Below are 23,639 nucleotides of genomic sequence, written 5' to 3'. Positions count from 1 at the left end.
CATTGTTGGATCGGAGGTACCCAAACTAGCTGCAGATCAGCAACTCCCAGGGAGCTTTAGAAATACAGATTCCCCAATCCCACTCCAGACTTACTGAGTCTGAGTCTTTGGGACCAGAGCCCAGGAAGCTGTATCTAAAAACATGGTGGTAAAATACCCATGATGTAAATTTGAGCAGCTTGACTGTTGTTAACTATACACTTCAGCAGTGTTACATACATTCACATTTGCAGCCAAGCCCCAAAACTTTTTCATCCTGCTAAACTGACACTCTGTACCCATGAAACAGCTCCCCATTCTCTCCCTCCGCCCCCAGTCCCTGGCAACCACCATTTTACTTTCTGTCCCTATGATTTTTGACAACTCAGTACCTGACGACAACTGGAATCACAAAGTATTTGTCTTTTTGTGACTGGCTTATTTCACTTAGCGTAACATTCTCGGGGTTCATCCATGTTGTACTACACTGCAGACCTTTCTTCCTTTTTAAGGCTGAATAATATTATATTTTTATATATTTTCCTTGCCTGTTAATTTGTCCATGGTCTCTTGGGTTGCTTCCACAATTTAGTGATGCTGCTGTGACCATAGGGGTACAAATATCTCTTCCAGATCCCCCTTTCAATTCTTAAATGTTTTATTTTTATTTTTTGAGAGAGAGAGAGAGAGAGAGAGAGCGAGGGAGGGGCATAGAGGGGGGAGAGGGGCAGAGAGAGGGGGCAGAGGATCCAAAGCAGGCTCTGTGCTGACAGCAGAGAGCCCGATGAGAACTCACTCAGGAACTGTGAGTTGCACGTCCAAAATCGGACACTCAAACGACTGAACCACCCAGGTGCTCCCCCTCTTTTCAGTCCTTTAAGGTGTGTACCCAGCAGTGCAATTTCTGGGTCATGTGGTACTTTTCATTTTTTTTCAGGAGCTGCCATACTGCTTTTCACAGCCACTGTACCATTTTACGTTCCCACCAATAATACACAGGGGTTCCAATTTCTCCACGTCCTCTCCCTTCCTGGCGGATGTGAGGAACCTGTGTGTTGACAAAGATTTCCAGAAGATTCTGATGCAGCTAGTCACTGGGCAGGGAGCATTGGACTCAGGGGTCACTTGGGCCCCTTCTAGCTTGAAAGCACCTGAATTCACATAACCATGAACTCAGATGGCTCGACTTATGTCGTATGTCGGCAGTCATCACGATTTGCCTGCACGCTATGCCTGTTTGAGATTGTTCTCTGTGGCTGATGGAGGCGTGAGCGCTTTTCCTCCCCGCGTTGACTTCAGACTGCTAGCTTCCGGGCCTGGCAGATGATGGGTGGCTCAAAAACTGAATGAATCAATGAATGAGCAAGGTAGGTCCTTAAATCAGAGATCAGCCTTGTTTATTACGAACCTCTCACTGGGCCAAGCGAAAGTGCTGGCAACATAGTCCATACTAACAGGTGTTCGGGCGTGGACGAGACACGTACCGGACATGTGTCATTTTTGCTGGTATAGAAGCCGGTACCTTGAGCAGGCTGAGTGCCGTGTTGACCCCAGGTGACAGTGTTTTGGTTCTTCCCTTGTACGAGTATTTTTTTGGCCAAGGCAGAGCCTACATAGGCAGCATCAGACCGCACAGGACCTGGGGGAAAGCGTTTAGATGAATCTGTGCATTTCGCTTCCTTGTGCACAGGAGCTCCCAGGGTCAGCCAGCTGTTGTCAGGCAAGCGGGGTGGCATCCTGGAGCAGAATCCATCATCCCAGGGGAGCCGCCCATCCAGCCATGGCCTGACTTGCCCTGCAGGGTTTGCCAGCACCAGAGTTGCTTGGCATCGCCCCCGGAGAGCTGGAATCCTTCCCCGAGGCGTGGCCTGGAGAACCAGGAGGGAAAATGTGGGCTTTGTGCTCTGGAAGGTAGAGCAGGGTGTAACACCACAGCTCCACCGGGCCCTGGAGGTCACAGCCTCCAGGGTGTGTCTGTGGCTGTGTCCTGTGGGCACACCCCCCACCCCACCCCGCAGCCTGCAGCCCTTCTGGTCTGGAGAAAGCAGTCCTGAAGCCTCCTCACCATCATGGTCCTGACCCGCAGGGGCAGGGCGTTGGCTTCATCACGGCCAATGTGCTCAGCCAGTGTTCCCATGGTTACAAAGCAGCTCTTCCCCGGAGTAGACAGCCTTAGAATTTACGAATAACATTTACATACAGGGTCACATTGAATCCTGTACAGCGGGTTACATACGAACTGGGCAGGATGGTGAAGAAACACGTATTTTCTTTAACAACGTTGGCCAGAAGCGTGTTTGCTTCTCCAACTCAGCCGTTTTGCTGGCTCTGCTCTGCCTTTCACCTCCGCTCATGCGACACAGAATGTTTATTAGAACAGCAGTTCTCCTCTTGTCTCTCTGACACTGAGTTTTGCCTTGGAAGTGGGCTATGATTGAACTAGCGAACTGATTTAAGAACCAGGGTACCTCTGCGAGAAGGCCATCAGAGAAGATCATAGATGTCCATAAAATTAATCATAATAAATTCCCAGCAATAACTGACATCTGTGTGGTGCCCACTAGGAGCCGACTGTCCTAACCGAGGAGAAAATGGAGGCCCTGAGAGGGTGGGTGACTCACACACAGTCACACGGCTGGTTTCAGCGAGGTTGGTGTCTTCTCCATTTTGGTCTGTGACCCTCACCACCACGCTGCTTCCTCGGGTGTCTGTAGGTCCCCTTTCTTCTCCATTCTCTGCTCCGTGCTCCTGCACTTAAAAAAAAAAAAAAAATGGAGGGAAAATCCAGGCAACATAAAGTTAGCCATTTTAAAGTGTACTGTTCAGGGACATTCAGCACATTCCCAGTGTTGTGCAACCATCACCTCTATCTAGTTCCAGAACATTTTTCTTTCTCCAAAAGGAAACCCTGAGCCCATTGAGCAATCACTCCACATTCCCTCTGCTTCCCAGTCCCTGGCAACCACTAATCTGTTTTCGGTCTCTATGGATTTTTATTCTGGACATTTCATATAAATAGAATCACGCGGTACATGGCCTTGTGTGTCTGGCTTCTGTCACTTAGCATGTTTTTGAGATTCATCCCTGTTGTATTACTATGTCATTCCTTTTGATGACCGAGTACTCTTCCATTGTGTGGCTAGGCCACATTTTGTTTGTCCACTCATCTGTTGGTTGCACGTGGGCTGTTTCCACCTTTTGGCCATCGTGTATAATCCTGCTCTGAGCATTTGCGTACTTGTATTTGTTTGAATACCTGCTTTCTGTTCTCTTGGGTATGTTCGCCGAGGAATGGAATAGCTGGGTCAAATGGTGACTAAATGCTTCACTCTCTGCAGAACCTTCCAGTGCTTTTAGGTGGAGTAAATCTCTCCTTACTCTGAGCCTGGTGGTAAAGAAAATGCTGAGCCTCCTTCCTCACCTGGAGACAGTCCTCTAGCGTCCCTGCCTTTAGGGGTGACAGGAAAGGCAATCAGGTTTGAGGAAGAAAGCTGAGTGAGTCTGCTTGACTGCCAGAACAAAGCCCCACAGACTGGGGAACTTACCCGACAGAAATTAATTTTCTCTCAGTTCTGGAGGTTGGAAGTCTGAGATCAAGGTGTCATCAGAATTGTTTTCGTTTTCTTTTTTCTTTTTTTTCAAGTTTATTTATTTATTTATTTATTTATTTATTTATTTATTTATTTTTAATTTACATCCAAGGTAGTTAGCATATAGTGCAACAATGATTTCAGGAGTAGATTCTTTAATGTCCCTTCCCTGTTTAGCCCATCCCCCATCCCACAACCCCTCCAGTAACCCTCTGTTTCTTCTCCATATTTAAGAGTCTCTTATGGGGGCACCTGGGTGGCTCAGTCGGTTAGGCATCCGACTTCGGCTCAGGTCATGATCTCGCGGTCCGTGAGTGCGAGCCCCGCGTCAGGCTCTGTGCTGACAGCTCGGAGCCTGGAGCCTGCTTCAGATTCTGTGTCTCCCTCTCTCTCTGACCCTCCCCTGTTCATGCTTTGTCTTTCTCTGTCTCAAAAAAAAATGAATAAACATTAAAAAAAATTTTAAAAAAGAGTCTCTTATGTTTTGTCCCCCCCAATATATGTTTTATATTATTTTTGCTTCCCTTTCCTTATGTTCATCTGTTTTGTCTCTTAAAGTCCTCATATGAGTGAAGTCGTATGATATTTGTCTTTCTCTGACTAATTTCACTTAGTGAAATAATACCCTCCAGTTCCATCCACGTAGTTGCAAATGGCAAGATTTCATCCTTTTTGATTGCCGAGTAATACTCTATTGTACATATATATACACCACATCTTCTTTATCCATTCGTCCATTGATGGACATTTGGGCTCTTTCCATACTTTGGCTATTATCAAAAGTGCTTCTGTAAACATTCGGGTGCATGTGCCCCTTCAAAACAGCTACCTGTATCCCTTGGATAAATACCTAGTGGTACAATTGTGACTGATAGGGTAGTTCTATTTTTAACTTTTTGAGGAACCTCCATACTGTTTTCCAGAGTGGCTGCACCAGCTTGCATTCCCACCAGCAGTGCAAAAGAGATCCTCTTTCTCCGCATCCTTGCCAACATCGGTTGTTGCCTGAGTTGTTAATGTTAGCCATACTGACAGGTGTGAGGTGGTATCTCATTGTGGTTTTGATTTGAATTTCCCTGATGATGAGTGATGTTGAACATTTTTTCATGTGTCGGTTGGCCATCTGGATGTCTTCTTTGGAGAAATGTCTATTCATGTCTTTTGCCCATTTCTTCACTGGATTATTTGTTTTTTTGGGTGTTGAGTTTGATAAATTCCTTATAGATTTTGGATACTAACCCTTTATCTGGTATGTCACTTGCAAATATCTTCTCCCATTCCATCAGTTGCCTTTTAGTTTTGCTGATTGTTTCCTTCACTGTGCAGAAGGTTTTTATTTTGATGAGGTCCCAGTAGTTCATTTTTGCTTTTGTTTCCCTTGCCTCCGGAGACGTGTTGAGTAAGAAGTTGCTGCGGCCAAGGTCAAAGAGGTTTTTGCCTGCCTTCTGCTCAAGGATTTTGATGGCTTTCTGTCTTAAATTTAAGTCTTTCATCCATTTTGAGTTTATTTTTGTATATGGTGTAAGGAAGTGGTCCAGGTTCATTCTTCTGCATGTCGCTGTCCAGTTTTCCCAGCACTGCTTGCTGAAGAGACTGTCTTTATTCCATTGGATATTCTTTCCTGCTTTGTCAAAGATTAGTTAGCCATACGTTTGTGGGTCCATTTCTGGGTTCTCTATTCTGTTCCATTGATAGGGTTGTTTTCTTCTGAGGTTTTTTCCCGAGGTCTTCTCTCTGTGTCTTCTCTGTCTTCCCTCCATGCTTGTCTATGTCCTGATCTCCTCCTCTTATATGGGCACTAGTCGGATTGAACAAGTGCCTGCCCACATGACCTCATTTTGCTTTGACTCCCTCTCTAATGGTCCTATTTCCCAATAGTCACATTCTGAGGTTCTGGGGACTCAGACTTCAACACCTAATTTCAGCCCTGCCTGGAAACAGGTGCATAATGTGGGTAGGGGACAACCTTTCTACCCCATGGTTTCTCAGCCGTAAAAGAAGAGAATAATACTAGTCCTAAAAATCGGTAAATGTGAGGTAAATTGTGCTCATGTTTCTAGAACTGTGTTTGGCACAAGATAGGCACAAAAAAACAACAATTTGTGCTTTTGTTCCCTTACATTCTTAGGGCTTTCTATGTGTTATTTCCCCCAGCAAATATATTTGAAACATGGATTCTTCTCATGTGGCAAATGAAGGCATCATGAGGTGGGGCCCTGTCAGGTCTACGGTTGCAAAGTATCTGTTCTAGCTCCAGGCATCATGTCCATGTTCAGGTGAGAAGAAGAGCAAGGGTGTCACTACCGATGGGTTTGCCTTGTATCAAATAGTACGACCATTTTTAGAAGCCTCCATAATTTTCCTTTAATGTTTCATGTCCAGCCTTGTGTCACATGGCTACCCCTACTCTAGCTGCAAGGGAGGCTGGGAAAGTGAGTATTTAATTGGGAAGTGAGCAAGAAGACAGGGAGGTGGGAATGGCCATTGGATGAGTCCACCATCAGTGTCTGCCATACCTTTCCCTTCTCCATGAGGCTCCATTCTCTCACCTAGATGCAAGGAGCCCTTTTCCCTTCTTGCTTCTACTCCTCTTTGAGTCTTGATTTCAGCACACATATACTCTTTAATCTGGCAGCTAGCAGTTATTTTGTGTTCCTCTGATCTTCCCTTCTAGACTAGAAACTCCCCAGGAGCAGAGGCCATTACTCGTTCATCTTTGCATTCCCTACAGCACCCAGGACTGTTGCTCAAACATACTCTGTATACAAATGTTTGGTTAATAGCTCATGAGTAGTGGCTTGAGTTTAAAAAATTGCCTTTTGTGTTATTTGGTTAAAACTCTTTATACTTTGTGAATATTTTAGAATATACATGGCATTATAGCAAACATTTGTGTTCTTACCATTTGCGAAACATGTGATAATACCTGTAAGATGCTGAGCACACTGTAAGGACTCAAGACACATCAACCACCTCCATGTCCTTCAAGTCTTGTAGAATTTTAGTAGAGTGGGTGCTATTATTATCCTTATTTTACAGATGGGGTAGCTGAGGTTTTACGAAAGTTTGTCCGCTGTTCCCAAACACCTACTAAGTTGCAGAGCTGGGATTTGAATGCTGATCTGTATGAATTCGAAGTCCATGATTTTCACTATTAGCTGTATGATTTCCAGCCTAGACCACCCTTCCTTCCTTACCTTCTCCAACACCTGAAATTTATTGGAGGCTATGTTCTCGGGCACTGATTTTTATTTTTCACACCCTCTCTATCCACCTGGTCAAGGGATTTGGTGTATTAGCCTGTCCTTGTCAGGCTGAAGCCAGAAGGGTTATGGACTGTAATTCTCAGTGACTGGGAAAGTCCCCCAAGAAAGCAGTTCTTGAACAGACCCCCCCCCCCCACCACCATCCATGCCCTACAAGGCAGTCCTTGACAAACCTGGACCAGCACTCAGCATGAATCTGACCAAGACAAGGCTCAGTTATGTCAGTCCCATTCATTGAGATGATCCTAGACCTCCTTCCTCTTTTTTTCTGATCTTTAAATGATTATCACTGGATTCCTGACCCCTTTGGTTTTGTATCTGACAATAAAATTTGGCTTCCCTAACCTGGTCCAGAAAACTCCTTAGATCACAGTTTTATTTGTTCTTCATGTTCTTGGCTGCATCATGTAAAATTTGAGTTCAGTTTAGCCCTAGCAGCTGTGATCTCATCCTAGCATGGTGTCCCCCTTTGGCCCTCTGTGTTGGGGGCCTCAGACCAAGTAGAACTTTATCCCAATAAAAATGTTCACTAGCTTTTAAAATATACAGTGACATAGATGAAGTAGGATTCCCTCTTATTACTAGCCAGCCCTATCCCTTCTTAGACTTTATTATTAAAAGTTAACTGTCTTTAGGGGCACCTGGGTGGATCACTTGGTTAAGCATCCAACTCTCGATTTTGGCTCAGGTCATGATCTCATAGTTCATGAGTTTGTGCCCTGAGTTGGGCTTTGTGCTGACAGCATGGAGCCTGCTTGTGATCTTCTCTCTGCCTCTCCCTGCTCACTCATGCACTCTCTCTGTGTCTCAAATAAAATAAATGTTAAAAAAAAAACCAACCAAAAAACTCAACTGTCTTTATACAATGCCATCAGTCTGAATGAAAAGCCAACTATGTGTATATTCTCAAGGTTTTGACATCCAAATGTCTGACTCTAAGGGAACCCTAGCATCTGTATGCATTGAACATACAAGCACCCTAACACTTGGAGAAGAATGAAAAACTCTGCAAATACAGGGACCATTGACATTTGTGGAGATGGGGTGAATAACTGACTAGCCTTCAAGTTGTTTCAGGCTGGTGTAGACAGAGCCCTGGCGTTTTTCACATCAACTGTACAATTAAAGACCAATCCAAGTCAAATGACATAAAAATGAGGGGCAACAGAATCTAATACTCACCTCTCTGCCTACTTTTTCCAGCTTCTGGACTCAGGGGCATGTGCGGACTTGTACAGCCTCTGTAGGCAGCTTTCTCAGCTCTCGCCTGTTTTAGAAGCCAAAACAACTCCCTTATCCCGACATACCACAGCTGCTTAGATGTGGTGATTTAACCTTCTTAAGATCAAAATCCCATTACTCACCCTGTCCACTATTATACTGGAAAGAGTATAGCCTGATAGATTGATATAAGTAGGCTAGCTAAAAAGATCTCATTCATATCACATCTATTCAAAAAAACAGAGATCTCTATTAAGCTGATAATTTCCAGAAGTGAGTACATTTGGCCTAAGGTCGATAGACAACTTTCACATAAGCTATGCTGCTTTGTAATTTTCAGAATCCTCACTGCCTTTGGGAAGCGGTGGAAAGAGAAGGGAGTTTGACATTAGACCAACGTGGACTCAAGTCTTGGGTCTAGTGTTTCCCAGCTATGTGACTCTTCTCTGTGAGCCTGTTTCGGTTTTGTTTTTATTTGCTTGTCCACTAGATACCCTTCGGGCCAATGTGAAGATTGAATGGGGTAATGTGTGGTGAGTTCTTTCCTGTGTCAGGCGTGTTAGTTCCCCATGCGCCCACCCTTCATCTCTACTCCTTGTAACACTTATTTGTCATACTGCTTATGTTTTTGTTTTCTGTGGTTTAGGGGGTAATTGATGGAGGACACGGCCCAGCAGAATGGCATATCCATGTTCATATAACATTATATAAAAAGCTTACATGTTTTCATTCTATTGAGGTCTTCCAGGAGTCTTGCTTCCTTTTGCTTCTTTGCTTCCTTTTCATCCTACTGCAAGATGAATTAGATCATCCAGAAAGCACATTCCTCATCGAAAACATCAACACACCCTATTTCCTTTGAAGAACGGAATCAAAGGAACGCAAACAAGCACAGCAAAGAAACCCATCGTGCGCAGGCTGGGAAAATGTTGACTGTCTCTGGAATGCTTGGACCCAAGCCCTTCGCTGCAGTTTCCACAAAGCTAGAGGGGCTCCGGGTCAAGGTCCCTCCTCAGTGTCCGGCAGGACAGTGCCCTCTGCCTTCAAAACCCTTTCCTTTCCTTTCATGCTTCCAGACCTTATGATGGTTGTCTATCTCAGCTGATGGGGACCACCTCCTTTCCTCCACAGACATTTGGTGTGTGCCAACCATGTGCTATCCCTGCATGCAGGTGGAATTGCATTTTCAGATCAGTGGATCCAATGCACTTATTAGCCTTGGGCAGAGGTGTGTCTTCTCCTCCTTCCTCCTCCCTCCTCCTCCCCCTCCCCTCCCCTCCTCCTCCTCCTCTTTCTTCTTCTTCTTCTTCTTCTTCTTCTTCTTCTTCTTCTTCTTCTGAGGCGCAGAGATGGAGAGAAAGAGAATCCCACGAGGGGCAGAAAGGGAAAGAGAGAGGGAGAGAGAGAGAGAGAGAGAGAGAGAGAAGTGGGGCTTGAGCTTATCGGATGCAGGGCTTGAACTCACCAATGGTGAGATCATGACCTGAGCCTAAGTCCCACACTTTAAAAAAAATTTTTTTTTTCAACGTTTTTTATTTATTTTTGGGACAGAGAGAGACAGAGCATGAACGGGGGAGGGGCAGAGAGAGAGGGAGACACAGAATCGGAAACAGGCTCCAGGCTCCGAGCCATCAGCCCAGAGCCCGACGCGGGGCTCGAACTCACGGACCGCGAGATCGTGACCTGGCCGAAGTCGGACGCTTAACCGACTGCGCCACCCAGGCGCCCCCTAAGTCCCACACTTAACTGCCCCACCCAGGCCCCCAAGGTGTGTCTTAAAATATTTGTATTTAGACATTGGAGAAAGAGTCAACTTATTCCCATAGCATAAGAGCAAAGTCTTGGTTCCCAAGTCTTCAAAATTTAAATAAGGGTTTTTTTCCCCCCTACCAGTTGTAAGTGGCACCGTACATAGCCCTCTGCTCTTTCACAACATGTAGAGGTTGTTTGATTGAAGGCAAACGTACTGAGCTGGTTGTTGTTTCTGAGTGTTTTTTTAAGGGTGTTTTCCCCTCTCCTCCACCTTACATTTCTCCCTGAGCTCTTCCACACTTTCAGAAGAAGCTGGGAGAAACCTGATGTGGTATACAGAATGGGGTTTGCAACCTAGTGAAAACGCCTTCTTGGAACTCACTTCTCTCGTTCAAGGGTGGTGTGGATGCAGGGAGAGGGTGTTATACTTTGAGCTCCAAAGATCCCAATTTGAACCACTCAGTTCAATCACTATCTCACCGAACGGCTGCGGACTAATCTTTACTTATGAAAAGAAAGTTATGACACCTCACTTATAGAGTTTCTGAGAGAAAGAAATGAGGTCTTATATTAATTTCATACTCTGAATTAGATGCTCAGTAAATGCCATTTTTCCAGAAGCGTCGTGCTGGTTGAAGGAGTGGTTGCCAGCATTGCTCCTGGGCCTTTTTGCGTGAAAATATTCGGGGCCCGTCAGAGATGCTGAGTATATCTGTTGGAAGCTGGAAAAGATACAGTCACTCCCCTTGGAACTTGATTGAAGAAAATGAAGAATTTGTCAAGGTGTGTGGCCTGCTGAGGCATCTCAAAGAGTCTTTAACAACAACCACAACAACCGCTTGAGCACACACTATGTATTAGGCGCTGTTTTCGACACCTGTAGGTATTATTTGCCCTGGTGAAAATCAACCACTTCTGAACGCAGCACCCAAGACCCCATCCCTAGAATTCTGTGTCTTTGCAAAGGGTGAATGGTAACTTTCCACCCCCCCTTCCTGGCATTGCCTGGTGCTTTTGTAAATGTTTGGATTTCCCAATGCGGTATGTTTCCAGCAGCCCTTGTGTCCCTTTTAGCCACTTACTTGCTTCTAAGCGATGAGTGGGAGACATTATCCACAGATGAACCCAAGACGCGGGTCTCTGGGCCAGTGGCGTGCTGGAGCCAGCTCGTCCCTGCTAAGAGCCAGCGGTATGCGTCCCCCACCGCCCCCCCCCCCAGCTCAGCAGCAGTGACGTCACCTAGGTTCTTGAAATCAGCCACGGTGGAAGAAGTGTCTGCAGCAAGGAAACCAGCAAATGCTACAAAGCAGGACCACCCCTCCTTGGGAGCTGGTTTACCACCACCCTGCTGGCTTGCACTCAGCACTGTGGCGGCTGGCCCACACCCTCGTGCAGAAAGCCTAACAGGATGTTTCAGACTTGAATGGAGGAGGCTGTAGAAAGCCTCGATTTCACAGACGTGCTTTAGCTGGAGAATTTCAGCTAGGCAGAGTTTCTACTTCTCTCAAGCCCCCAGTTGAAGAAAACAAGTAAGCAGGTCTTCAAAATCTATACCGAAGGGTGGCTTCTGGGGACCAGGTACACCTGTAGCGTCACCTCCTGTACCTGGCAACAGCTTAACGTGTCCAGGGACACCTTGTTTCTTTTAATGTGATGTCTCAGGATAGTCTGGGAATGAGACAGGAGGGCACAGCCCTTGTACACCCCCGCCCCGGAACAAAAATAAAAGAATGGGTCGGCAGGTCCTGGACTTCGCTGTTTCTACGCTAGATGGCGCTCTCTTCCTAGGAGAAGGAGGCAGTTGGGCACCTGCTAACAGCTGAACCAGCAGCCGGAGGCTTGGACTCCTCTGCGCATCGCCATCTATTGCATCAGGGCGATTGGTTTGAGCTGCGCAATATTGAGGGCAAAGTCACTGGTTTGCTGCGTATATCTGTGATCACAGGACTCAGCATTAATCGTTTTTACTCCCGGTGGAAGGGGAGTAGGAAGAGCCCACCCAACTGCAAGCCTTACTGCCGAGGAGTCTGACTTCCACAGATGAAGGAGAGGAAATTATAATTGATCCCCTACTTCTAATAAGTGACCTAAAGGCACATCTGTCTCTAACCAGAAGACGGAGGAGACAGAAGAGATCTCCTGCACCCTGCTTCTGAATTCATGGTTCCTCCTCTTCCCTCCATCTCTGCTGGTCTGTTCTTGCCCCTGCACATCAGCATTTCACATCTAGGATTCGCTCCCACTGCAGGTTGCAGGCACCTGAGGGGACAAATGCCGCTCAGGTGTGGGAAATGGCCCCCGCAGTCCCTGTCACTGTCCCAGCCCCACACAGATGTATAGGCACCGACCATGCCCTTGAGGTGCTCCCCTCACCGCCTCCTATGTCTGGCTGTCTCCCTGCATCGGCCAACTTACTGGCCCCGGGATTCCTGTTCTCCTGGGCAGTCCACCTCCCCTGAGCACCCCAGCCCAAGGCCATGCTTTTTCCTTGGCCCATTTTGGTCCCAGATGCGAGCTCTTGCTCTCTGACCTGGGATGGAACACAGTCCACATGCTACTGGGCTGGCTTGTGTTTTCCCCAGCTGTCACCTCCAGTATTGTTTGCCGAGCTTCCTACTGATTATGGATCTAGTCTGTTCCTCGGCATCTCTGAGCTGAGCCCTTCCCTTGAAGCCCTCCCCGAAGCTCAGTCCCATGCTGTTGGCTCCCACTTTCCTCATACGCCAGTTGCCCTCGCTCCTGGGTATTTTGCGTGCCGTTTCCCAAGTCCTTTGCTTTGAATCCGCTCACCTCAGGTGTTCCTTTGTCTCATCAGGAAGCCAGGAACGTTCTTAAACTTTACAGCTCTGCTCTCAGGATCCTTCTTTCAGGAGGAATCAGCCTTGGGAAGTGGGGTCTTGGGAGTTTCGTGAAATGAATGTCTCATCTCTTTGTGAAGGTTTGAGGAGGCTGCCGACATCTTATGCACGCCGGACTATTCCACATCTCATAGTCAAGATTAGAAGTTACATAAGGGCTTCATATTCCAACCTTTGTGGTCTTTCCAATGACACAGGTCAGTCAAGATCCCATCCTACTCTCCGCAGCCAGTCATGACCAGGCCCTTCTGCTCCTCACTTACATCTCACTACACTAGTTTGAAGGGAACCAGTATTCCCTGCTTCCCAGCTACTCCTTTTCTTCCTTGTATTTCAAGAATCCCTGCCCAGAGAGGCAAATGAAGTCAAGTGAGAGTTTATTTAAGGTGAACAGATCATATTTGAATGCAGCAGGGAAAAATCCAGTTGGTAGGGAAAGCAAAAGTATTTGTGATCACCTGCAATGAAGACCAAGATGGCCACTCTTTTCCGATGCTTGCATTGCTCACAGGTATGGAGAGCCAAGAATGGGCCGTGGGGCGCGTCTGAGGCTCATCAATCTTTCTAACACTAAAGGCTCACTTCTCCTGCTGACCAATTCTACCATTCCTTTCCTAACATGACCATGGAGATATCCTTCCTTAATTCAGGTCTTGATCTGTGGTTGGAATCCAAATCTCTTCTAGTCTTTTTTTTCTTTCTGGTGCCATGACAGGTTGATGTTGCCAACGGCCCCCATTAATGACCTGTCTGTATCTCTGCCCTTTGCTATGTGGCTTTGCAGTCTCCACCCCCTCCGATTCTGGGGTGTGTGACTCGCTGTGGCTGATGGGACAGGAGCAGACTGAACCCTGAGATTCTGGGAATGATTAGGCTTGCCTCTTATCTGTCACTCTAGGCTGGTGGGATTAGACTGGGAAAGTGCTGGGAGGCTCTGGTGACATATTTTAATAAAAAAAGAACACAGATGATCGTGGCTATTTGAGCTAGACCTGTTGGTGTGGTATCTATCTGAACATAGTGAGGGACTTTTGCAATCCTTGCCTGGGCTCCATTACTGCTGCCTCCTGGTCACTAGACTTTGGCCTATTTGAGTTGAAGAAGTGAGCTGCTCCTGCATGAGAGGCACCCTTGTGGACTTCGGGGTTATCACAGTGTGACCCAGCATCTGCCCATTGGGAACTAAAGTCAAACAACCAGGGCTTAATTACCTGGATTGTTATTATTATTATTTTAATTTTTAACGTTTATTCATTTTTGAGAAACCGAGTGAGATTGAGCAGGGGAGGGGCAGAGAGAGAGAGACACGCACACACACACACAGAATCCGAAGCAGGCTCCAGGTTCTGAGCTGTCCAAACAGAGCCTGATGCGGGGCTTGAACTCATGAACCATGAAATCGTGACCTGGGTCAAAGTAGGACGCTTAACTGACTGAGCCACCCAGGCACCCCTAATTACAGACCAATGCATGCTGTCCACTATTGCCAGACCTATCTGTCCCAAATACCACTTCCCTTCCAAATTCTCTCTTCTCTACTCAAAGAAATACAGTGGTTCCCCATGGCCTTTTGGATCAAGACTGAACTCAGTCTGCTATGTTCGTAGCCCTGTAATCAGCCCTGTCCTAGTCATTCACTCCCATGTCCCACTATTTCCTCCCACTCCAGTGTCCTCACACCCTCTGGTTCACACAAGGCTCTTTGCCTTTCCTGATGCCTCTTCCTCACTCTCATTTCTCTCTCCACCTGCTACCACCCACACTGCCACTACACCTGTGCTGAGCCTACTTGCCTTTCTAGTTTAGACTCAGCCCTTCCCTTGTTCATGAAGCCTCCTTGTTGATGTTTGCCCGCTATTTTGAGAACCTACAATACTTGTAACTGGAAGCAAGTCTCACAGCCTCCCCTTTCCTCAGTGGCCGGTCATCAGAAGGCAAAAGCCATTGGCAAAGAATTTAGATGAGTTCTCCCTTAGAATGGTCAGCTCACAGCTTTTCTTGTGCTGAGGGAAGAGCTGCTAGGGAACGTGTGATCTTTTTCTCATTCTGTAAGCCAAAGAGGACTAAAGAAAGTAAACACTATTCTGTATGGTAATAGGATTTTCTAACCTCATGGATGGAGGTGGCACATTGAAGATTATGAAATAGGTAGGAAACATTTCCTTCCCAGGAGAAGCTACTGTCTTTAAGAATTAATGTTTGTGCCGTATGGTGTGTGTGTGTGTGTATAAAAATGGATCTGTTTCAACAGGTCCAACAGTTAAAGGGATGGTATATAACCTCTCAGATGAGAGATCGCAAAGGCAATCTGATCTAGAAGATCCTTCTGGACTCATTAGAAATGTGGGAATTCCAAACCCACTGGCTTGCTTTTGGGATTTGAGGGGTTAGTGGCTGTTGGTGGTGACCTAGGAAAACTCTCAGGACCCCCCTCCAGACTAAGTGATGGACAAGTACTTACCTGAGGAAAGTATTAGCAGGGAGAAAAAAGGTTTTAGTGGGCACTGTGGTCACTTTTGGTGCACAGGGCTTTGGTTTTTCTCAGAAGGTAATTGGAGATTCTAACTTGGCATAAAAGGAAATGCTCTAAGGAGAGACTTGAGAATTTCAAGTCTGGGGCCAGGTTAGGACCTAAAGGTGTGCTGTGAGGGGCACCTTATGTGGAGGGATTAACATCTTAGATGCTCTCTTTCCCTTTGCAGTCTGAGAGAGTCCGATTTATATAGTGCTCAGCTTTATCTCTTCCCCTTCAACACGGAGTTCGTGTTTTTAATGCACCTAATTTTTGTGAGCATACCCCAGCGCACCTGGCATGGAGAAACGGGGGGATGGAAGGTCAGAGTGTCAGTGCATCTCAGCCCTCAGGGGTTTCTGATTTCTTTACGGCAGTTTTTTTAACTTTCTGATTTCAATCTGGTGAAAATGTAAGAACGTTGACCATTCAAAGCTGTCATACTTTCGTACCGGCATTTACGCTTTTGTACCCAATCCCATGTGCGCCAGGTGAAAGCCACATGAAGTCACAGCGGTTGTGTGAATGAAGCTTTACAGCTTCAACCAAGGGAGTGAGGGGGAAGGGCTGCGTCCTCTTCTGGCGTGGGGTCCGGGCGCTGAAGACCTACACCCACATGGCTGCACCCGCACACAGGCCTTAAGCAGGGTTCTCCCGAGAAACAGAACCAATAGGATGTACACAGATATATAGAAAGAGGTTTACTATGAGGGATTGGCTCACATGATTATGGAGACTGAGAAGCCACATGACTTGCCATCTGCAGGCAGGAGGCCCAGGGAGCCTGGTGAACGTAGTTCTGGTCCAAAGCCAAAGGCCTGAGAACCAGGGGACCGATGGTAGAAGTCCCAGGCTGAGATCTGATGCCTGAGAACCAGGAGCCCTGATGCCCAAGGGCAGGAGAAGCTGGATGTCCCAGCTTCTAATGTCTTCAGGCCCTAATGGATGGGATGATGCCCACCTCCATTGGGAGAGCTTTTTTTTCGTGTTTGTTTGTTTGTTTTTTTGTTGGTTGGTTGGTTCCTACCAGCTGTCTGGGTATCCCTTAGCCTAGTTCAGTTGACATATAAAATGAACCATCACAACATATATGCAGATATATTACAGCTCCGTTCGATTCCATACTTTGCAACTTGTAGTTCATTAATAGTAAGTATAACAGTAAATTTACCAAAAGGAAGTTTTCTTCTCTTAATACAGACAACAATAGGATTAAATTTAATGCAGATTCAAGAATGTCACAATGTTAATCTTATCTTCAGCTGAATTAGACAGCTTTACAGTGTTATCAGATGATACATCATTAAAACAGGCATTTGAGAATTACATGTGGCAATTTTTGGTTAAGTATGAGGTCTGATTATTTTGTACTAGGAGGCCAGACCTCAAAACCATGAATGTAATTGTGAACAGCACTCTTACATAGATAAACCTTATCTGAATTAGTATTATGAAAGTCAGACTACAAAGTCAGCTGATTAATTAAAGAACCAGACCTGGGGCTATCTCTTTCTATTATTAAAGACCACGAATTTGTTTTTGAGAAAACAGTATGATTACATTGGTGTTGCTAATTTGAATATTATTGGCTTTTCAATAATTTTTTTGGTATGTCATTTAAAAATTTGGTGTTTACAAATTAAAAAGAAATTCATACCAAGTTTTATGTTTATGCTTAATCAAGTAACATACAAACATTTCAGGTCAAACTGGAAGGTCTCTGGAAATATTTTTCCTTTTAGGGGACTGTTCACTACTCTAGTTTGAGAATAACTGTGGTCTGGGAGAAACAAACTTGCATTAGGTACGTGTTATTGGCACTGTTAATTTGTCTTATATTCTTCTATGATTAATTTTGTGCCTGATAAACTTAGCTCCCCAGTTACTATGCTTTTTTGGTGTGCCCCACAGCAGCTGGCACAACAGGGCGCATAATAGCTGGTCAGTAAATTTTGACAAAAGGGGAGTGGTCTGGGCTCTAGGAACACGGAGGCACTGAGAATGGCTTCACAAGAAATAAAGTGAAATGCATCCCTGTCTTGCAAAATGCTTTAGCTAGTCTGTAAGTTCGGATAGTACAAGGGTCTCTGCATCTCTACAGTCATTGAGGTGCTCGGTCAGTGCCTGCAAAGTAAAAAGGCCTTACCCTCCACAAAAGGAGGAAAAAAATAAACCACAATCTTCAGAGCCCTGTATTTGTACATCCAGGGAATGCACTGCTGCTGTGTATCTTAATACATGCCGTGTATCTCTACCTCTAAGTACACACACGTACACATGCACACACAGATCTACATGCACACTCTCTTTCTTTGCAAGGCAGTAGGATCCTCCAAAATAGAACACGACGATGGGGTAGGCCAGTTGAAGCCTTGTCCCCAGAAGGCCTTCCCTGCATCTGGAAATCTGACCTGACCAGCTCGGTGGGCGGGGGTCGGTGGGGGGGGGGGGGTAATCTAATCCTGGTCACATTTTCAGTGAGTTCTCGAGTATCGGCTGCCTTCCTGATACATACCCAGGGCTGAATTTCCCCATGGGCTAGCCTGGGCTAGCCGACCATTTCAGAACCAGAATACAGCTCCCTTCGGTGTGGGCTTACCTGCAACTGAAGGTGTAGGCAGCAAGAGCAGTTCCCAGCTACCAGAGGTCTGCTAAGTCACTGTCAGTAGGGAGCCAAGCAAGTCTTAGCTGACGCACCTGTCAGAGGTCAAGAGTGGCCTCTGTCCATTTTCTGGGATGCAGAAACAGGGCAAAAGGGAGATGCTGGTTTCTTGCCACCCACTGGAACTCTGGGGCTTTGGATAAAGACTGGTGTGGGGCAGAACCCCCTATGGGTAGGGCCCAGGAATCTGAATTTTAACAAGATGCCCCAGGAGATTCGGATGCCCACCAAAGTTGGAGAACTGTGAGCTTATTCAGGGTGTCAATGCTGTTGGCCTTTGCAGCTCAAGTTCCAACGTGATCTCCTCCTCTGGTGAAGGGCTCCCCCTCGCCCCCAAGATCGGAATGGCAGGGAGTTGAGCCGTTGTCCCCTAACCCCCCTCCACCACCAGACCAGTACCTGGAATGCTGCAGACTTTTAGGTCATGGAGATATGAGCGGCTCTGACCTTCATATCTCAGTCTCCCAATTTTAAACGTCTTCATCATGACCGCAGCCTTCCCCTTCCTCCTGGCCGCCTCCCTCCCCTGCAGCAGGCACCGGCTTCTCTCTCCTTTGCCTCAACTCCGTGCCTGTCATGGAAAGAAAAAAGAGCAACAGTGGCCACGACCTCCTATCTCTTGCCTGTGTTATGCATTGTGAGACTCCTCTAGATCAAGGGAACTATTATCAATATTAGCAGTCAAGGGCAGGGTGCCAAGGATGACTCAATTCTCCAGGATCAGCTCCAGTAGCAAAGAGGGAGGTTAGAATCTGAATTCTCTCCGACCTTTCCACAATTCTCCCTGCCTCTGCCTTCTTTCCGGTCTCCCCCTGCCCTGTCACATCGCTGCATTCTGGACCTGACACGAATCTAGAAAGTGTACGGACAAAAGTTTGACTGGCAAAGGGCTCAAGTAGCTTTACCTTGTTATCCTTAGGCTGGTCTCCCACGCTGAAGAGCAGACTCTCCTTCCCTGTACCTTAAAGCAGGCAGAGGAAGTTAGTATTATCATGTTCTTAATTTAGTGTGCTTGTCATCCCATAAATAATCATTATTATCCCGAAGGGCAAATACGGCCAGTCCAGAAAAAACTAACCTGATAACAGCAAGATAGGAAGAGAGCCAGATAAAGCTGTCCTCCCATGGGCCTGCTTTCCTACTTTTGGTGCACAGGGAGTTTCCATTTTTCTTTCTTTTTCTGATAGGGCCTTTAGGCGGTTGGATTTTGGTGTGCTTTCAACAAATTGAGTACCTACTGCGTGCTCTGCTCCACCAGTGGCTTTTTTTTTTTAAGTTTATTGATTTTTATTCTGGGGAGACAGCACAAGCGAGGGAGGGGCAGAAAGAGGGAGACAGAGAATCCCAAGCAGGCTCTGCACCATCAACGCAGCACCCGATGTGGGGCTCAGACCCACAAAGCCATGAGATCATGACCTGAGCCGGAACCAAGAGTTGGATGCTTAACTGACCGAACCACCCGGGTGCCCAAGGGACTGGTCTAACTTTAAAAGTTAAGGAAACACACACACACACACACACACACACACACAAATCAAAGACAAAGAAAGAAAATGGGCATCTCCATGAACTAATTAGAGAATTCTGCCACCTCTTGGAATTTGAACAGAGAGGGGCACTATTGCTAAGACAAGGCCATTTGTGAATTATGCTCCCTCGCCATATTCCCTGCTGTGAACTTACAGGAAGAGGGCTATCGAGGCTGACCTTGCTCTCTCTCTCTTCAAACCAAAGTTTTTCCAGCTAGAGACACTACAAGACAACTTGTAGGTTCAGGCCACCCTGTTCTTAGTCAGGAAATGCCAAGGGCCCCTAATTCAGGAGCCCAAAAGACCCAAGATCTAAGCCAACCTTGCCCGAGGCTGCTTTGATCTTGTAAGTAGAGTAGCTGGGCTGCTGCTGCTTTTCCTTCTTCTCCTTCTCTTTCTTCTTCTCCTTCTTCTCTTTTTACTTCTTTTATTTATAGTTGATGATGTTATATTAGTTTCAGGTGTACAACATAATGATTCAGCAAATCTATACATTGTGCTATGCTCATAAGTGTAGCTACCCTCTGTCACCAGACAACGCCATTACGATAGCATTGACTGTATTCCCTAGGCTGTTCCTTTTATCCCTGTGACTTATCCATTCTGTAACTGGAAGGCTGTACCCCTCACTCCTCTGTCCCCATTTTGCCCATCCCGTACCCCTAGAGTAACTGGGTTTCTGCCTTGTGCCAGGAACTATGCATTCACCATCCCCAGGTTCCCATTGTCGGAGCTGGTTTCCTGTCTTGTGGCCACAGTCTAGAATTTCTGCTTGGCTCCCTTACCTGCTGGTTCTGACTCAGGGACTCTGAGGTGGTTTTGTCAGTTCTTCTCAGAGCCTGTGAATCCAAACCCTCTGACTAGAACTCTTGGTGATTATTCCCTGTTGACAATCTAGGTTGTTCTGTCACGGATCAGGAAAGCCATTTAGCATCTGTGGTGGACTGAGAAATGGCTCCCAAAGATGTCCGTGCCCTCATCCCTGCAACCTCTGAGTGAAATGGTTGGATTTCACGGAAGGAAAAGGGGACTTTGCAGATGTAATTAAGAGGACAGACTTTAAAATAGGGAGATTATATTGAATAATTGGGCCCAGGTGAGTCCAGTCTAATCACATAAGCTCTCAAAAGCAGAACTTTCTCTGGCTGAAGAGGGGGAGGTGCAGGAGAGGAGGAAGGCACAGAACGATTGCAAGCCTGAGAAAGATTTGGTTCCCCATCACTGTTCTGAGATGTAGGTGCCCGTGAGCAAGGACCCGAGAAAGGCCTTTACAAGGTATGTGTGGTTCCAGCCAACAAGGGAACAGGGACCTCAGTCTTCTAACTGCAAGGAAATGAATTTATTTAGCTCACAAACTGAATGGGTTTGGAATCCGATTCTCCCCTAGAACCTCCAGAAGGAACACAGTCCTGCCAATACCTTGGTTTTTGGCCCAGTGAGACCTGTGTGGAACCTGTAACTCACAGCAACTGTGGGATAATACATTTGTGTTATTTTGAGCCACAAACGTTGTGGTGATTTGTTGCAACACCTCCCTGTGGTATGTAAGTCACACAAATAGAATTCCAGCGGAAGCAAAGAATATACAGTCATCATGTTGAAAGCATCGGCACCAAGGAAAATTAACGTGCTTACTAACCAAATTCCCAATTTTCTGGGTTCATCCCCCTGCCCTCCCAAATCCATAGATATTCCTTCTTGTGCCTCGTGTTTTCTAACCCAGTAACTGCTAGTCTTGCTAGAAATGGCAGAGGTTTACCATGAGGTGAGCAGCTGATGAAAATACCTTGTATTTCATGATTGCTTCTGATGGTTCACTAGCTTCACTGCCATCCGTGCATTTTTGGGACACAGTAACCATGTGAGATACTGTTGTCATCATTTTACGGAGGAGGACGCTGACTTTAAGCGACTTGCCTCAGGTTCGCTTGTTAAGGGATCTGGGATTCAAACCCAGAGTTGTTTGATTTCAAGGCCCCGCCCGCCTCCCAGCTTTATCTTTCCTGCTCCCCTCCCCCTGCCCCCCTTTCTGAGCCTCTCCAGGGGCCTCTTTGTATTCCTTAAACCCATGGGACACTTCCCGTATCTGCTCTTATGGCCTGTGGTTCCCTCTGCCCGGGTTGCTTTTCCACCTGAATCTGTGCACCGCTGGCCCATTTCTCCGTCTCTGGGTCTTGGCTTGAACATCCTCTCCCCAGGGGGGGCCTGCTCTGAGCTGTCTCTCCTCCAGTCCGCGGTGGCACTTAACAGGGTCTCTAACTACCTTTACCTTCGGTTGCTGACTCAGTGCTGTCGGTACTGAGATGGGTGAGAAAGGACCTGTGGCACTTCTGCTTGGCCTGGTGACTCCGGGGCCTGGCACAGCACCGGGCCTAACGTCTGCGTGGTATAAATATTGACTGAGTAAATACTCAAGGCTGCCTTTCCGTCAGGGGGCCCGCTCAGCTTGCTAAATGCCTGTGCCCAGGTGTGAGTAGAATAGAACACGCAAGACGAAGAGAATGCTTATTGTGCTTTTTGAAAGTGTGAATTGCATTCAGTGATTTCTTTTTTTTTTTTTCGTTAACAAGCTGAGAATATGAGGTAGAAGAGTCTGGAAGCCGTTTGCCTTTCAGGCCGTTTACTGAGACACAAAAGGAGGGGTCTTCTGAGGACAGAGAAGGGAAGCGAACTCTGCGTGGCAGGGCTTTGGCATCTGGAGAGCAGGTTGATGTCAGACACCGTCCTTCCAGGCCCCTTGGCCATCCCCTCTGAAGAAGAGCCGACATACTGAGTAACATCTGGAAAGTTCCAGGGACTCCGAGTTAAGCGGATGAGCAAGCAGCCTGCTGGGCTCTTCACAGATGTCCACAGGTGTCTCTGAGTTGTGGGGAAGGTGCGGCTCCCACCCCAGTTCACCTGCCCGTTAGCCCTCTTGGGCCAGACACAAGACGGAACCAACCTCCCTGACCTCTTGGAATCCCAGCCCTGAATGGCATTCGGTCACGAGCAGCGGCAGATTCCTCACTGTCCCTGGCCACTGAAGCCTCCTCACTGGCTCCCTAGCACCCCAGGGTCGCCGTTTTTACGTAAGCCGTGCCAAAGAGTGTGCTATCACACTGTCGGGAGTGGACGCCGAAGGCTGATCTAACAGCAGTGAAAGCTTAAATCTGGGTCCTATAAATGGAAACTTCCCTCTCATCTGCTCAAAAGAAAATGGGCAAATCACCCCTGGAGAACGGCTCTCCTCCTGCTATTTGCAGAGGTTCCTGGGGGTTTTGATGCCTGTGCTGATGAGTGATTCGTTGAATCTGCGTTTTAGTCTACAACGTGGCTTTGTCTCTGTGCTAAAACAGTGTCAAACCGTACCTTTTAGTAACAAGATACTAAAGAAGTGGCCGAGCCATCAGTGGGGGGATGGGCGATTAGACAAAATGACCTGGGATGTTTTCTCACAGGGCGCTTGTGCCCTGATCAGGGCTGGATTAGGCGCTTCTGGAGGGTCTGTGGTTGGTCATTAATGTCGGAAGAATGGAGTCAGGCTGTGCTGTGTTCTGAGGAGGTGGGAGAAGCAAGAAGACAGAGGAGCCCTATGAAGGGCCGGACATAATGTAAGGCACTTTATGGAGACTGGCCTCACTGAGGCTGCGGCCGTCCCTATTCCTTTTGGGAGCCCTGCCTGGCAGCATCTGGCCAGAAAATGGAGTTTCAAGAGGTCTGGTTCCCCCCGTGACTGGGGAACAACATGTTCATCTCTGAGATGGCTCCAGAAGACAGAGCTCAGTGTGGCTACTCAGTCACGATCGACCCTGGTCGCACTCCCCGGCTTGGGGTCCCAGACTTTGCTACTGGGCTGCGGCACCAGCCAGAGTAAAGGTCCCCAGGTATATTGCTCTGTGCCCTGGAACACTGGTTCTTGAGCCGGGCAGCGAGGACCCCAGGCTGAGCTCATTACCCTGATCTTCTGATCCCATGGGGCTGGGGGTGGGCCGGGGCTGAGACTTTGCATTTCTAATCAGCTGCCAGGTGACACAGATGCTGGCCCAGGGACCTCACTCTGAGGACCGCTGTTCTAGAGCCTCTGAGAGGAGGTCCAGCTCCGTACAGGTATCCCCGCTTTCTGAAAGTTTGTGTCACACCCGTTTGCCTTGACAAAAGACCTACATCGAGCCCCTGTTTTCATTAACCTAAAGAAGTCTGATGAGGATTTTCGCTTTTCAGGGAAAAAGGTGAAAAGTGAAAACAGCCTTCAGCGTTGGTTTTGCAGCGAGCCCGATAGAGGCCGTAGCGC

Source organism: Neofelis nebulosa, chromosome 4, assembly GCF_028018385.1.
Source record: "Neofelis nebulosa isolate mNeoNeb1 chromosome 4, mNeoNeb1.pri, whole genome shotgun sequence".
NCBI lineage: Eukaryota > Metazoa > Chordata > Mammalia > Carnivora > Felidae > Neofelis > Neofelis nebulosa.
This window is presented reverse-complemented; position numbering follows the sequence as displayed.